The sequence below is a fragment of the Gallinula chloropus genome, assembly GCF_964237585.1.
Source record: "Gallinula chloropus genome assembly, chromosome: 7".
Lineage (NCBI taxonomy): Eukaryota > Metazoa > Chordata > Aves > Gruiformes > Rallidae > Gallinula > Gallinula chloropus.
Window position 1 is genome coordinate 1,136,477 of NC_140092.1, and position 15,023 is coordinate 1,151,499.

The window sequence follows — 15,023 nt, forward strand, 5'->3', positions numbered from 1 at the left end:
GAAGGTTGTTATTATTTTCTTTTTTTACTAATTGTAAATTTGGTAACCACATGCAAACAATTGTGTGGAATCAGGTGGTATGTAAGATATGAACCAAAATGTGTCTTTTTATTGGCTTTGGTGGTGCTGTTTTACTTGAATATGACTGTAGATTGGTTTTTGAATTTAGAAAGATAATGAATTTAGAAGATAATTTAGAAAAATATTCATTTCCATTTTCAGTGAAATTGAAAACTGAGAATATTTGTGAGGAGCCCTATCTCAGTGTTTATACTTATCACCAAAATTATAATCTCTGTTGGTTGATTTTGATAATGTTATTGATAGCAATATTATTTCATTTCTGGTTGGCAACTTAAGGCTACATGTCCAATTCTTTTGGGCTATGTTGCTTTAAGAGGAAATATTTTCTAACAGTAGCTTCCTTTCAACAGTGTAATCTCTTAACCAAGGAGACAGACTCCTCTTAAATTAGAGCATCTGACTTGCAGGGTGAAGTTCCTGTTGTCTGTAGAAGATATGGCAAGTAATCAGTACCTCTATAGCTGCTCTGGAGGCAGAGCTAATACAATCATTTAGCTTTCTTTGGTCTTTTAAACGATATCTTAATACGAGCAGAGGCACCACAAACACAACCTCTGGGCCTTGGAATACTAGCAGTGTTTTAACAACCAGATATTTTTCATTCTGAACAGCTATCTGACTTTAATCTGAAGTCTATTTGCCCAGCTGAAGATTTTGCTTTTTTATCAGAAGGATAAATCTTGTGTCAGTGTAATGGACTGTGTCAAATGTGGTCTGACACACACTAAGTAAGGAGTAATACTCTGCAGGACATGCCGCCAGCACCTGAGAAATAGGATATATTATAGGAAACATGCCCTGAAGTGCAGGATTTTAATCACAGACAAAAGAGAAATTCTCTGGACAAAATCAAAGGAGAATGAAATGGTTCAGTGTTTTAAAAATCCTGCTTTGGGATAAATGAAAACATCTTTCATCCTTTTCAGGTCAGAGGCACATTTGGTTGAGAATCAGCTTAATTTCCCTTAAATTAGTAAGATTGTGCCAGTTTTCATCAGGCGATGACTTTGTCTTCCTCAGTGACTGAATTTTGTTTCACATAAGGAAGGACCCAATCTGGTAACTGAAAATTCATCTCCAGTCTTGAGTTTTAGGTTACTTCACACAAAGATCAAAAATCTTCAATTAGATTTTAAGCTCAATTCAAGAATGAAGTTCTGCATCTCACAGTCTAAGGGTCAGATTGCCCAAGGTGGATTGTTCAAGGTAACCCAAACCTGTGACTTTTGAGGAAACTTTAACAAACTTTACTCCACAGGACTGAGACCCCTACCTTGCCTCAACAAGTTTGTGTGTCCTACTTGCTGGGTATCTGTATCTTAATTTTCTTGAGCATCTTTGAAAAATATTGTTCTAAGGATATTTGTTAAAAGGATCTAAAACCCCCTTAACCTTTTCTATTTCTGTGTTGATTTTCTTTCTAAAATTGGGATAAAATATGCAGTTCAACAGTTAGAGAATAAGTCTTTAGGGCACAAAGTGTTAACTGTACTTTAGCACTAAGACGGGTGCCTAAGTCCCGACAACTCTGATGGATCTTACTCAGCTAGGCTTCACTGAAAATCTTCATCTGAAGAAAAAAATATTAAGCAGGAAGTTTGGAGGATGGGTTGAATTTGCAACTCTCATCACCTGCAGTCCTTCAAGATGCTGAAGGAATACCAGTTAGAGCTTCCAGTGGGATCTTTTTCTACTGTCCTGACCTGTTGCCTTCAACTACTAACTTTGATAGTAACCTTCTTCATAAAATATAAAAGTAATTTATTTCCTCAGGGTCTTCTAAATAAGAAGACATTTTTTCCTATATCAAAGTCTTGTTTTATACATTGTAGCCATTTAAATTAAACCTGCCATTTAAATCATTATAGTTTCAGTGGTGTTAATTTGCACAGGGCAGTGGGTGGCTTATTGCAGCTGTACAGAGCTGTTAGGACAAATGGCCACTGTGCTGTGTGTGCTATCTGCTGAGTGCTGGGAATTGCAGAACTGGGTGTGAAGCAGAATTCTGCCTCAGAGCTTTCGATTTGTTTGCTGTGAAACCTTTTAAATAGTTAAATGAAAAATGCCCATAGCCACAGAGTCACAAGTAACTCGAATTTTCTGCCCATTACTATGGCAATACCTATTCCTATGCTGATCATATTGCACGGGCCACCTCACTCAGCATCCCCTTCGCTAAGGACCCATGTAATGCAGAGTGCAGCCTTTCTTTGATGTATTTTCAACACATTATCTTTCTTTCAGGATAGTTTATGTCCAAGATGTGTGTGTAAGAAGGGCTGCTTTCAGGCACCCACCCTGAAAACATTCACAGCCTGGAATGTTGTGTGTTTGGCGCTGTCCCTGAGTGCTGGTGGCTTGGCCAGACATGCTGGTTTCAAACTGTTCTCAGGTTTAGAGTTTCTGCTTTCAATGGGGCTGTTCTGACTAGAAGGTACCGATTTACTCCTACGGAGGAGGAATGGGCCAGTGTTTCCAGCCCAGGACCATGGAGCAGGCTGCAAGAGGAAGCCCGGGAGACCTCAGGGCTGCTCCAAGCTACCCAGTGAGCTCCTGTTCCCATGCTACCACTGCAGCAATTCTGTCTTGGTGGGAACCTGTGTAGCTCCAGCGCTGCACCAGGACAGCAGATGATGAGGACTAAGGGAGCGAGTGCAAAAGCATCCACTCCTCCAACAGATTTCTTTCCTGACCTTGAAACTGATTTAGAAGCTTTTAAGATCAGTAATTAACAGTATGAATCCAGAAAGTTGCATCATATTTCTCAGTGGCCAATGCATATCTCACTCTAACATTTGTTTTCAGCCCTCAAGGTATGTCTCACAACACCCAACAGTCTTTTACTTCTTTTGCTTCTTCCAGTTATCCCTTCTACCAAATGATGGCCAGAAACACCTATATTAGGTGTGGTGCCAGTGCAGGAAGAGTCAGGTATAGCAATAACGAGGGCCTTTCCATCTAAGTCTTTCCTCAGATGGTGTTATAAACTTTCCACACCGAAGTTGCCTGATGCATTCTAAAAAAATGCTCCCTCCAATGACATCCTGAAGGGTTCAAAATGAGCTGTACGTATCATTTGCATGCAGGAAAATCTGTAGTGAAAATCGCCTACAGCTTTCTCTCTCTTTGAGCAGTACACTAACATGATCCAAAAGGAGTGTCTTAATTATGGTAATTATGGGATTTAAAATTCATTAAATAAAATATTGAGGCTATTCAAACTCAGATTTTTGAAGGATTATAGTGTTTGACAACACTATGAAAGGTTTAAGTGTGTAGTTTAACTGCCAGAATTGGTTTGTGTTTTGCCCTCATTACTCAGCATGAAAAACATGTTTTAAGTGGAATCTGCAGCCCACTTTCAACTGTCAGTCCAAATATGTCTATTCGCAGGCTGAGAAATTAGCAGAGAGCACGATGCTCTGGTGACACCCATCAAGCACGAACAACTTGTTGGTTTCGGCAGAACTATTTTCACTCCATCTCACATCCAATTTGTGGCTTTCTATGATTTACTTTTAAAGAAAACAAAGAGGAGCCCTGTTGTGAAGGGTGGGTGGTTAACTGACTAAAGTTAGAATTAAAAGATATTGTGTGGATTTCAGACTCTGCCTTTCTGGCCACTTGGCTCTGGTACTGTGGAGTGGGGCTGGCAGGAGGCAGGTAGTGGCTTTTCCTCACCTGTATCTCCAGACAGCCCCTAGCCAGTACAATGGCAATGGATTTTCACAGTTCCCAGTGTCTGTTAGGTAAAATCAGGGGAAAGAGAGAAAAGCAAAAATCCCTCTGTGCTCAACTTGGTAATTTCCCAGAACAGTCTCTTGTTCACAGAGACAATAACCTCCACTGAAGTAAATGGAACCACCCTGATAGAAAAACGGTGAATTTAGGACCAGAGGTAAGATATCAACTGTCAAAAATAGAACATTAGAATTACATTTGTCATGGATATCTTTGTGGTGAAGAAGGTTATATTTCTTTGGAGGACCTATCCATCACAATAGCCACAGACAGGGTGAGGCTAGATCTGATTTATGGCCGCTATATTTAACACCCACCCACCGCTCTGAAGCAGAGTTCAAGAAGCAAATGTTTAGCATCTACCTTCAGGTTGCTTTGCAACAAAAAGCCAAGATCCTGGGGACAGCTCAGATTCAGAAGGATGCCTTCAAATGCCTTGTGCTCGCTTGTCAGAGTCTCTTCATTCAAGACTGGAGCATTGCAGCTTGGGTGCCAGCCCCCAACCCAGGAGTTTCAGACCTGCAGTCCAACCAGAGCCCTGTTGGAGGCCATGTGGGTATGAAAAGCAACAGGTTTCAAATCTGCAGCAAAGTGTCTGATGACGAAGATGTCTACGTGAAAAACCACTCCTGGGATCCAAACCTATGTTAGCTGCACAGGTGTGGCACAAAGGTGTACGTGCACACTGAGCATGCTTGGAGAATGCAAGTTATCACAAGAACGAGAACAGCATGTTGACATGGAGCCAAACCATGGCATTGGCTGGAAAATAGGAAACAGAAAACATTCTTGGATGTTTTTACAGATTTTCAGCCAAGTCTAACTCATTGGAAAAAAAAAACCCTATTTCTTCTAGAAAAATCCAAAATGATGTGGGGATGCACAGAAACTGCTTTTCAGAATGAATGCTGTATTACCCCTTTTTTGTAGGTTGATGAATTTTCCATGAATTGCTTCTCATGTATATAATACTGTGATCATTCTATTAAAGCATATAGAGAAAGGAAGCTGCTTGTCAGGATAGTATCTCAGCACTTTTTCCAAAGAGGACCCCCCCAGGAAAAGAAGGAAAATAAACATTTTGTCTGCAATGGTCTCTGTCTATAGTGGTCTCACAGGTCATGTGTGTGCATCAGCTCAAGTTTTCAGCCCCATGTTGCTTGGTCCAACGGTGTCCATCCATTCTATTGGTGAATTTGTGTCCTCTTCCCTGTTCCTGGGGTTTGTTTTTTTTTTGGGTAACAGACTCACCCCTGTCCTGATCCAGGGAGTGGCCAACATGAAGGTGATATGAGTGATCAAGGTGTGTGATCGTGGTCTGAGCTACAGAGCGGACACAAGCACCAGGAGGCATGGAAGAAATGAGAAATAATTTTCTCCAACCAGGAGAGGGCACAAACTTCATTGTGCAGTAGTATGAAATCATATGTGCATATTCATGGGCAAAATCCATGCCCGATAACCTCAAACCCTTGACATTTGTTGCATGTATAAATAATGGAGGTTCCTTTTTCTGGTAATCCTCATGCTCAATGGAATGCTTTCCTGAAAGACTGCAACCGGAGATCCATTCTCCTGCTCTTCATTTTCACATGTATTCCATGCCAGGTACCTTTTATAATCCATCTGCTTCTCACCAGATCAGTAATTTTGTTTTCTTTTCTGGCAGACAGGTCCTCAGAAGCCTTGCCAAAAATATCCTATGTCCCAAGTTATTTTTAAAAGGTGCAAAAATGGAGGAAAATCAAAGTAAATCCAAGGTAAATAGTTTGCATTCCTTTCTGTATTTCAGATTCTGTAATAGCTCAGTAGTAGCCTAAAAATTTTGAAAGCTAATGAGAATTCAGAGCAGGCACTTTCCATTAAAAAAAGAGAGAAAAGAAACTATCTGAAATTGCCTCATTTCAGGAAAGCACAGAAGGCCAAGTTTCTTTCCAATATATCAAGGACAATCCTTCATTTTATTGGCCTCTTAAGAAGAACAGAGTGTATGAGCTTTTGTAACTTGTATTGAAATACTAGTTTGGGTTTATAAGCTGCCATGCTGAACTCAGACCCATCTGAATTGCTTCTAATGGGTGAAACGAGAATCTCTTCAGTTTGCAGTAGACAGATGTCAACATTGCAGCTGGAACTAATCATAAGTAGTCATCATGACTGGAAGGAACTGAAACTTGTCTTGAATGTAGATAGCTAGGACTGAATGGACGTGAAAACTAATTCATCCTCTCACACTTAATATCTCATTTCTCCAAGCAAATGAGGAAAAGGGCAGAAGTTCCATTTCACAGGACATTGGGCAAGTTTGACATTTGTCTTTATGTGTCTAACAAACAGAACTTCAAAATGTCAACATTTGCAGTGTAAACAAAATCAATCATTTGTTTTCAGTTGAAATGTTTCATTTTGACAAAACCTAAACATTCAAATTATTTTTCACTCCTTTTCACATATACTGGAAAAGTATTAAGATACCCCATCATTCACATATTTAATTCCTAAGATGAAAAAGAGAACTATTTTCTTCTGATGATGTTGAAAAATGAACTTTCTCCTTCTTCCTGCAGATAAAAAAACCTCTGCTGAAGTTATGCAACTTCAGAGGGTGCTTGACTTAGAAAATGCCTCTATCAATATTTTCCAGACTGCAAATCTCCTTTGAGGAAGTTAAGCAGTGTTCCATGGGTGGGTATGTAAGGATGCCACCTCTAGAACCATTTGTGCTAATTTGGAACCTGTAAGGTGGGTCATCACTTTGGTTTCCAGTTCTTGATAAAGAACAAACAACTCAAACATGCTGAAGAATCCGTCCAAAAGCCCAGTTACAGTTATGAGTCATAGATTTTTGAAGACACTGAAACAAATCTTGTGGTGAATGATTAAAATTTTAATTATCTTTAATATGCTTGGGATACTTTGGATAGGTTGCATACTCCTTACACTCCACTTGCTCACCCTATAGGAGCATGGGCTACACTCCTGCCCTGGAAGTGTTTCTTGTACTTGTGTTTAGAAACTGCTCCTTGAACAAAATGAAAGCTTTATGAAACAGCTAAAACTCTTTTGCCCTCAGTGGAAAAGAAAGCCAATTTTATCAGTATTGAGACCATCAGACATTTGATAGCAAAGAAGGACTCTCCAAAACAAATGTTTGTGGGAAGACACTAAAATTTACTCAAACTAACTTTGAGTCCTGACTAAGCAGTGTGAAGTGGAAGGAAGGGTTCTCCTCCAGGTAGTTGCCCAGTGGCTGCAAAACCAAAGGTGATCACATTATTTCAGTGATGTATCTATTACATAGTGACAATTTGTTTTAGTCATGTGATAATGTGTTTATATCAAAGCACTTAAATACAAGAAGTTACTTAAGGCCAGATCACACTTTCATTAGTTTAATGGCTATTGCTGGGGAAAAGATGCTTGTTGAAACTGAAGAGAAAACTTTGTGATCTGAAGAACAAACAGTGTCTTGTGTGACTTGAATAATGTTTCCATCTGCATTTAGTAAAAGAAAAGTCGCTCTCCTTACAGGTTTACATTTCCAACATCCTGCATGTGAGTTTAACTGCAATGTGTATGGCTGCTACTCAGATGAAAATGAGAGTAGTTTATGTTTTAAGGACTAATTTGTGGTTGTGATCATTGTGAACTTTATACCACGATCAGTAGCAAAGAATATGCCATCTTTGTTTGAAAGTATACTTCAGAATAAAAAGTTAGTGAGAATTGGCCTTTTTTGGGTGGTCCATTGGCTGGCTCCTGATTCATGCTGCAGCTTGGGGAGCTCTGCAGGGGAATCACAAATGAAATTTCAATTTTATGGGAGGAATGGGAGGTTTGCAGTGTGCTTCCCTGAGGATAAAATTCCATCTCATCTAAAAGGGAATTAATTTTTTTCCTAGGGCTTTTAAAAACTATTATTGCCTACTCAAGCTTCTGTTTAGACAACAGAAAAAGAAGGCTAAACCTTATCTAGGGTCTCTGATGGTGCTTCTATCAAGCTCCCTTTCAATAAGTGGGACTTCTACCATTTTACCAAACAGACCAATGCAGAGGGGGGTCTGCAGGCACATTAAAAAATGATGCACTTGCCAGGTGGGTCAATTTTGTTATTCTTAGTGACATAGCCCCTCCCTGTTTAAGCTCCTGGGAGCCTCTGTTGTGGGATAGCACAATTAATTTTGGTAATGATATCAGGCTTTGGCCTGGAATCTGCTCAGGGAGTATGCACACCAATATCTTCATAAATCTCTGGGCTTGTTCTTTCAGTCTCCCACCAATTCTTTGCATGTCTTACAATGACAAGCAAAACCCAGAAATGTCAGAGAGCTCTTCATGAGCAGTTTTATGAGACTTCCATGGCCTCACAGTCTCTTCTCCCTCCATGTGTAACAAGTTAAGTAAGAAATGTAAAAGGAAAAGGAGCACTGACAAATGGCCTGTTGAGGCTCAGTCTAGTTTTTCTCCTTTCTCATCTGCTTTTTCCAGAATGATTCCTGAGGGGAAAAAAGCACTTAAAACACACTCTTGGTCCTGACCCAAGTCCCACTGTTTCCTCATTCCTCTGATGACCAAGACAAAAAGCACTTAAACGAGCTCTTTGGGACAATTCAGGCAGCTCCTTTCTCTCATCTACCTTTATGCTCCAGGAGGTAAAGGTGCTTGAAAGGGACAGTTGTGTTGATACTCAGCTCAGTTTCCCTCCCTCTGCCCTGATTATGTTTTCAGCTGATTGGGTTTTGAAAGTCTCCTCCTCCCTGACAAAATAAATCTCACAGCATATGATATCATGCTGAAGATCTTGAACTGAATGTTACCTTATGGCTTCCATGGCATTAACGATGGTTGCATGGGGGACATATGGATTTTGCAATGATCTGGTAAGGTAGTTGGCATGTCATTTTCTGTGTCCTCTTTATAACAAAGATGTATCAGGATATTTAAAACATTTAGACTTTGCTCTTTGCTATACACTGAACCATTGACTAGGAGCAAGTTAAATTTATATAAGTTATATAAAGGCCAAGATTTTTTGTAGTTCTTTGCTGTAGTGATGGTGAAAGGTGAGGCAAAGAGCATAACGCAGAAGCTGGGCTCAGGATTCTGGGGCTCCCTTCAGTTGCTGAAGTGAAGGCATCTGCTACTGCTAAAGTGCCTTCAGGTGTTCTGCATCCCTCCAGCTGCCAGTCCAAAAGAGTCCATAGGTCTGCATCCCATCTGCTGGAACACTGCATGTCCCAGATACTCTTGGGGCATTTAGGGGCTGAAGGTGTCTGGGCAACCTCACTGAGCTCTGAGCTGCTTACATCTGTCTCTGGAGCATCAAGCTCTTTGTGAGGGAGACCTTGAATAAATGTGGTTAAGAAGTAAGAAGAAATCTCACTTTCTTGTGCTTATGGCTACATAACAAAAAGGGGAGATGGAATTAGGATATACTACCAGAAATATAGCTGTGCAGTAAAATTGGATTGTTTGCCATTTGTGACAGACTGAGGAGGGAACGAGGATGAGCTCAGCCAGTTTTGCCCTTTGCATCGCTGTGTTTTTAAGAAGCCATTTACTTGAGAAAAAAAAGTTCCAATGTAATCAAAATCAATCTAGCCCAATCTAATAATTAAACAGAAATGCTCCACATCATTTTCATGGGTCCAAAAATTCCTGGTTTATTAGTGTCATCACCAAATACAGTGTTTTAGAACCAGCTCTACTAAAGAGTCTATGTCTGAGCCAGACTGCCTCACTGGAAGGCCGACTTGAAGGAGATCCCACGTGAAAGAAACATCTCCATGGAAGGAAGAGACCAGACAACAGGGAACCAGGCTGCTGGAGTGAGACTTCAGGAGTCGTGAACCCTTTCTCTGGGAGACATGCAGTGCAGCACTGTCATCAACACAGGACTAAGGTGGTTTGACACCAAACTGTCCTCCCTTATGGCTTCAGTTGAGGAATTAACATTTCTAGCTGGTTGGAAGGGTAGATTTTTATTCTCAGTATAAAGCATCTCTAACAGAAGAACACAAGGCAGCTTGCTATTGCTCCCAGGAAAACTGTTGCCACAGCCATGCACTCCCATTTTGTATGGATCCCCAGAGCAATCCTTAGGACAGATGTCCAGGTAAGATACGTGCACAGTGCAGCTTAGCACAGCCACTGCATCCCAGGTTTCTATTGCTACAACAGGCAGAACAAAACGGCTCCCAGTAATTTTAACAGAGTCAGTTGGTGCCCTAATGAGTGTATCTAGCACAGCAGCTCTGGCTCTGTACCAGCAATGTGAATGTTAAGAATTATGCATATGTGAAGCAGGGTAGTTTGTCATATATTTCTGGAAAGTAGTTTAAAAACTTGGCTTTAATAATGGGCATGCTGACAGCGACTGGGCTTTGCTGGCCAAGTCCCTCAGATATCAACCACTGTCGCATCAGAACTATTTTGACGTCAAAACAAACCAGGCTATTTACTATTTGAAGCTAAATTAAATCCAGAGAGCATGATGCCACTACAGAGCTGGAGTCCTTGGCTGTTTTGTCCAAATGAGCTGAGCAAGGTATAAGCTACAAACAACACCATGAAATACAGGGGCCAAGTTTCATTCTTGTGGAAATCTAGAGCAGTATTGGTTAAAGAAAGAGTGCATCAGGCCAGTGACACTGGAGAATTTACAATGCAGAATACATTTCAAACTCATTTTGTTTTCAGTACTCATCATTGCAAATGGGATTGTTGGCAAATAATACATTCTTCAGATATTGGTGTAATAAAACCAGAGAATGTACAGTGATTTAAATCAGTTAAATCAGTTAAATAATGCTGCTCCAAGTTTAGGTGGGGAGATTCTACTGCCCTGTCATGAGAGAAAATCTGTCAGAGTGAGTCCCCTCAGACAGCTCCTGGGATCTACCTCTCACCTTTCCCATGGGCAGGAATTTATGTTCTGAACCTGCTTCCCTCTTCAGATGGGCAAAGCTGCCTCAGAGGACTCTAAGACCCCACCTTGAACCAGTTCCCCTGGGAAACAGAGGTCTTTGTCCTTGGTGAGAGTGAGGAGGGGGCTCCCTCTTCCAGTGAGAAAGGAATGCCCTGATGTTTCCTTGCCAGTGGGCAAGGCGAATGGGAAATTGTTATTCTGGGATTCAGACTGCCCTGAATCTGTCCTGCAAAGATGCTTCTGATGCAGATCATTGCAAATTAGTACATGTTAGGTACATACCAACCTAGATGCTCAAAGAGGCTGGCTATTTCCTTAGAGAATTAAATTTAAGAGAAAATATTAATCTTTGTGCCCTTCAGAAAGCATGCAAAAAGCAATTTAAAATTTAGTGTAAATGAATCTTCCTGGCTGTTAGAGGTCTGCAGAGAGTCACGACACCTCCCAGTGTTCACTGCAATTTCAGAGTGTGCTCATGGTAGCTCCCTGTGCTGGTTTTGGCTGGGATAGAATTACTTTTCATTGTAGTAGTTAGTATGGGGCTGTGGTTCAGATCTGTGCTGGAAACAGTGTTGGTAATACAGAGGTGTTTTTGTTACTGCTGAGCAGGGCTTACACAGAACCAAGGACTTTTCTGCTCCTCACCCCACCAATGAATAGGCTGGGAGTACCCGAGGAGTTGAGAGGAGACAATAGATATTTAATATATATTTAGATAGAAATATATATTCATATATATTATATATTCATATATATTTATGGATATAAAAGATATATATCATATATATATATAAAAGAGCAGCAACCATAATTATAATAATAATCATTATTCCAATCATAATGATGTCCCTCTGTTATGCTATTAAACTGTATCTCAACCCATAATGGGTTTTTTTGATCCTCCCATCCCACTGCAGGGAGGGGGGATGAGCCAGTGGCTGTGTGGTGCTGAGTTACTGGCTGGGGTGAAACACCACCACCAGTGCACAAAATAAAGGAGAAAAGCAGCTGAACTAGCAGGCAGACCAAACCCAGCTGGACTGCTCTGTGCCACCAAATACTCACACTGTAACAGCTGCTGGAAAAGCCTTCCTCCATCTACAGCTGCCCAGGAGACCTTAGGGTCCCTCCTGCAACCTGCAGACCTGAACACAGTAATTTATGGGTTTTTTGATCTCGTGCTTGGCAACTGCAGCACAAGCAGGAGCCTTGGGAAAAGGGCTGGACAGCCAGATTAAGGAATTCCCTTGCTAGATAGTTAATGCACAAGAATTCATGACTTCAAGACTCTTCCCAGTCTGGAATACTGTCTCCACGGCAGTGTGTAGAGGCACGGCGCAGGACACGAGGCACTTGTAGAAGAGTTCCTTTCTCTCCTAGCTAAAGTAATGGAAGCAAAGCAGCCTTGGAAACAAAAATGCTTGCATATTCAGCCAAAGGCATTGTAAAAGTGTCTTCCCAGATTAAAAAAACCCACAACACTAGGATACCTTTTCCTAAAGAGGAGCTTTTGGAAAGAGAACAACTAAGGGAAACTGAAGAAAATGCCCTGACTTCACAGAAATCATAGAATCATAGAATCATAGAATGGCCTGGGTTGGAAGGGACCCCAAGGATCACAGAGCTCCAACCCCCTGCCACAGTGTGCTCATGTGCCATCTGGTACCCTGATGGACAGGTGCCTGTTTAATTTATGTCATACAGCATCTGTATCATTGTGATGGGCTCTGTGGAGTCACTGAACAATGACAGGTAAATGATGTGTCTATGTTTTGAATTGGTCCTGAATCCCACCAGACTGAGGACTCAGAAGATGGGGTCTCCACACCAGGGTGGCTACCAAAGGCCTCTCTCAGGGCTGTTGCTCTTCTCCTGTTCTCCTCAGCTATTCTGTGTAGAATAGGAGATCTCAGACTTGCTTTGTTTCTGCCCTGGAGTTGCCAGTCTTACCTGGGATTGCTGAGTGCTGATAGCACAGGGAACGTTACAGCTGTGTAACTTTAAACCTAAAATGTAAAAACAGGCACAAGGCTTCCTGCAAGCACAGACCTTCTGGTGGAATCAGAGGGGTATAAAGGCTCAGGGATGGTAAGTGGCGCAAGAATAGATCTTGTAGCTCTTTCCTTAGTCTTACCATGTACCCTGCAAGGCTTTCAGCAGCCCTTATGGGCGGCAGTTCTAAACTTACACAGGGTTTCAACTCAAGGAAACCCTGTCTTGTAGGCTTCTGATAAATAAATGCTTACTCTCTGTGTAAGCACGAGGGGAAAATGCACGTGTTAGTATTTTATAAACATGCCAGGAGAAGCTGTTCTGTAGGATACAGCAGAGAAGTTAAATTTCGCAGCCTTCAGACCCAGTTGTAGAATAACAAAAGATGATAGTTGAACAAAAATGCTATTGTTTCACAGGGAAGCAATTAGGCTGGTGATGGCAGATCTCAAGTGAGAATGTAGTTCCTCAATGAGCTATAATTACCTGCTATTTGCCAAAATTGCCATTAAAATAAGAACACTGTCATGATTGAAAACCCTAATTACCTAGGATTTGAAGGTTTGTGGAAACTGTTGTGCTTTTAAAGGGCTAACTACACTATTAATACAGGTTTTAAATTAGGAATTAGATTGAGGCATCCTACAGGTTTCATATGAAGTTACACTATCGCTGCTTAAGATGTTTAAGTGTTGGATTGTTTTTATAAAGTCTTTATCATAATGGAGTAATTTTTTTTGGCTGAATTGGACCCACATTGCACTGTTTTCTTTCTCTTCCAAGGGCCATATGCTTTCACACCAAGAGCAAATATCTCTCTTTACATGGGACAGATCATGAATAAAAATGAAGTGTTGGAGAAAGAAAAAGAAATGTGGCTATGATTATATCATGTTTATGTCCACAGTGGACAGATGAAAGCAATAAACACAAAGCTGTTATTTTAGTAATTATAAAACCAGAATTTGTAATGATTTAGATTCTAACTTCATAAGAATGTGCTCTGGAGAAGGTTTCAATGGCAGGACTGAAACTGAGTTTAACATTCAATTTCTTGAAGATGTCTGAGAGGAGGCTTTTTTTTTTGGTGAATTTATGGGACTGAAACTGTTGTTGATATAAATACTTCAGCCATCCTCATACTTCTGGTACCTGAACACTCACCTTGTGATTTGGATTCAGTTCTCTGCGTAGCCCTGGGTGAAGGAAGCGGTTGTGTTAGAAAGGGTGAAGGGTGCACAGGCTTCCAGAGAGCTAAATGGTCCTGAATATAAAACAAGTAACGTGCCCATAACCTGTTATATTCATAGTGTAAAGTTGACACAGGCTGTTAACAGGCAGGCACAATAAAAGGTGGGTCTGAAGAGGTGAATGGTATGTTTCAAAAAGTGCTAAAAAATTTTAGCAGCTGTTTACCACAGAATCAGAGAATCACAGGGGTTGGAAGGGACTTTGAGAGCCCATGGGGTCCAACCCCCCTGCCAGAGCAGCTCCCCAGCTCATATTGCACAGGTTGGTGTCCAGACGGGGCTGGAATCTCTCCAGAGAAGGAGACTCCACACCCCCTGGGCAGCCTGTCCCAGGGCTCTCTCACCCTCACTGGGGAAAAGTTCTTCCCCATGTTGGTGTGGAACTCCCTGTGCTCCAACTTGCAGCCATTGCCCCTTGTCCTGTCCCCACAGACACTGAAAAGGGGCTGCCCATTCCCCCTGCATCCCATCCTTCAGATATTTATAAACATTAATAAGGTCCCCCCTTAGTCTTCTTCTCTCCAGGCTGAACAGTCCCAGCTCACTCAGCCTTTCCTCACAGGGGAGATGCTCCAGGCCCTTCATCATCTCTGTCCCTCCTCTGGACTCTCTCCAGGTTTAATAGAATAAACCAGGTAAATATGTAAGAAAAGAGACCTCTTTCCTCCTAAGTGACTACTAAAAAGAAGACTTTTCTTTTCCTTGGGAAGCCGTATAAAGTGATGAAGATGTAGGGTTTTGAGATGAGCTTTTTATTTCTTAATTTACCAGCCATGCCAATGCTTGTCATGAGAGTTGCTCTGAGGATGTCTAGAGGTTGCTTGAAATGTAATGACAAGGCTGAATAAAGAGGAGACTTGAGAAGTGGGATGAGTGGGAAATGAGGGAGGGGAGAGGAAAACCAGCTGTGGAAATGACGATGCTGCTGTGGATAGACTTGTGAAGGCCAATGTAGAAAGGATGAGAGGAGGAGGAGGAGGCTGACACGGTTTGAAAGAGCACAGTCTGACTCTTCTCTCCTGTACAGG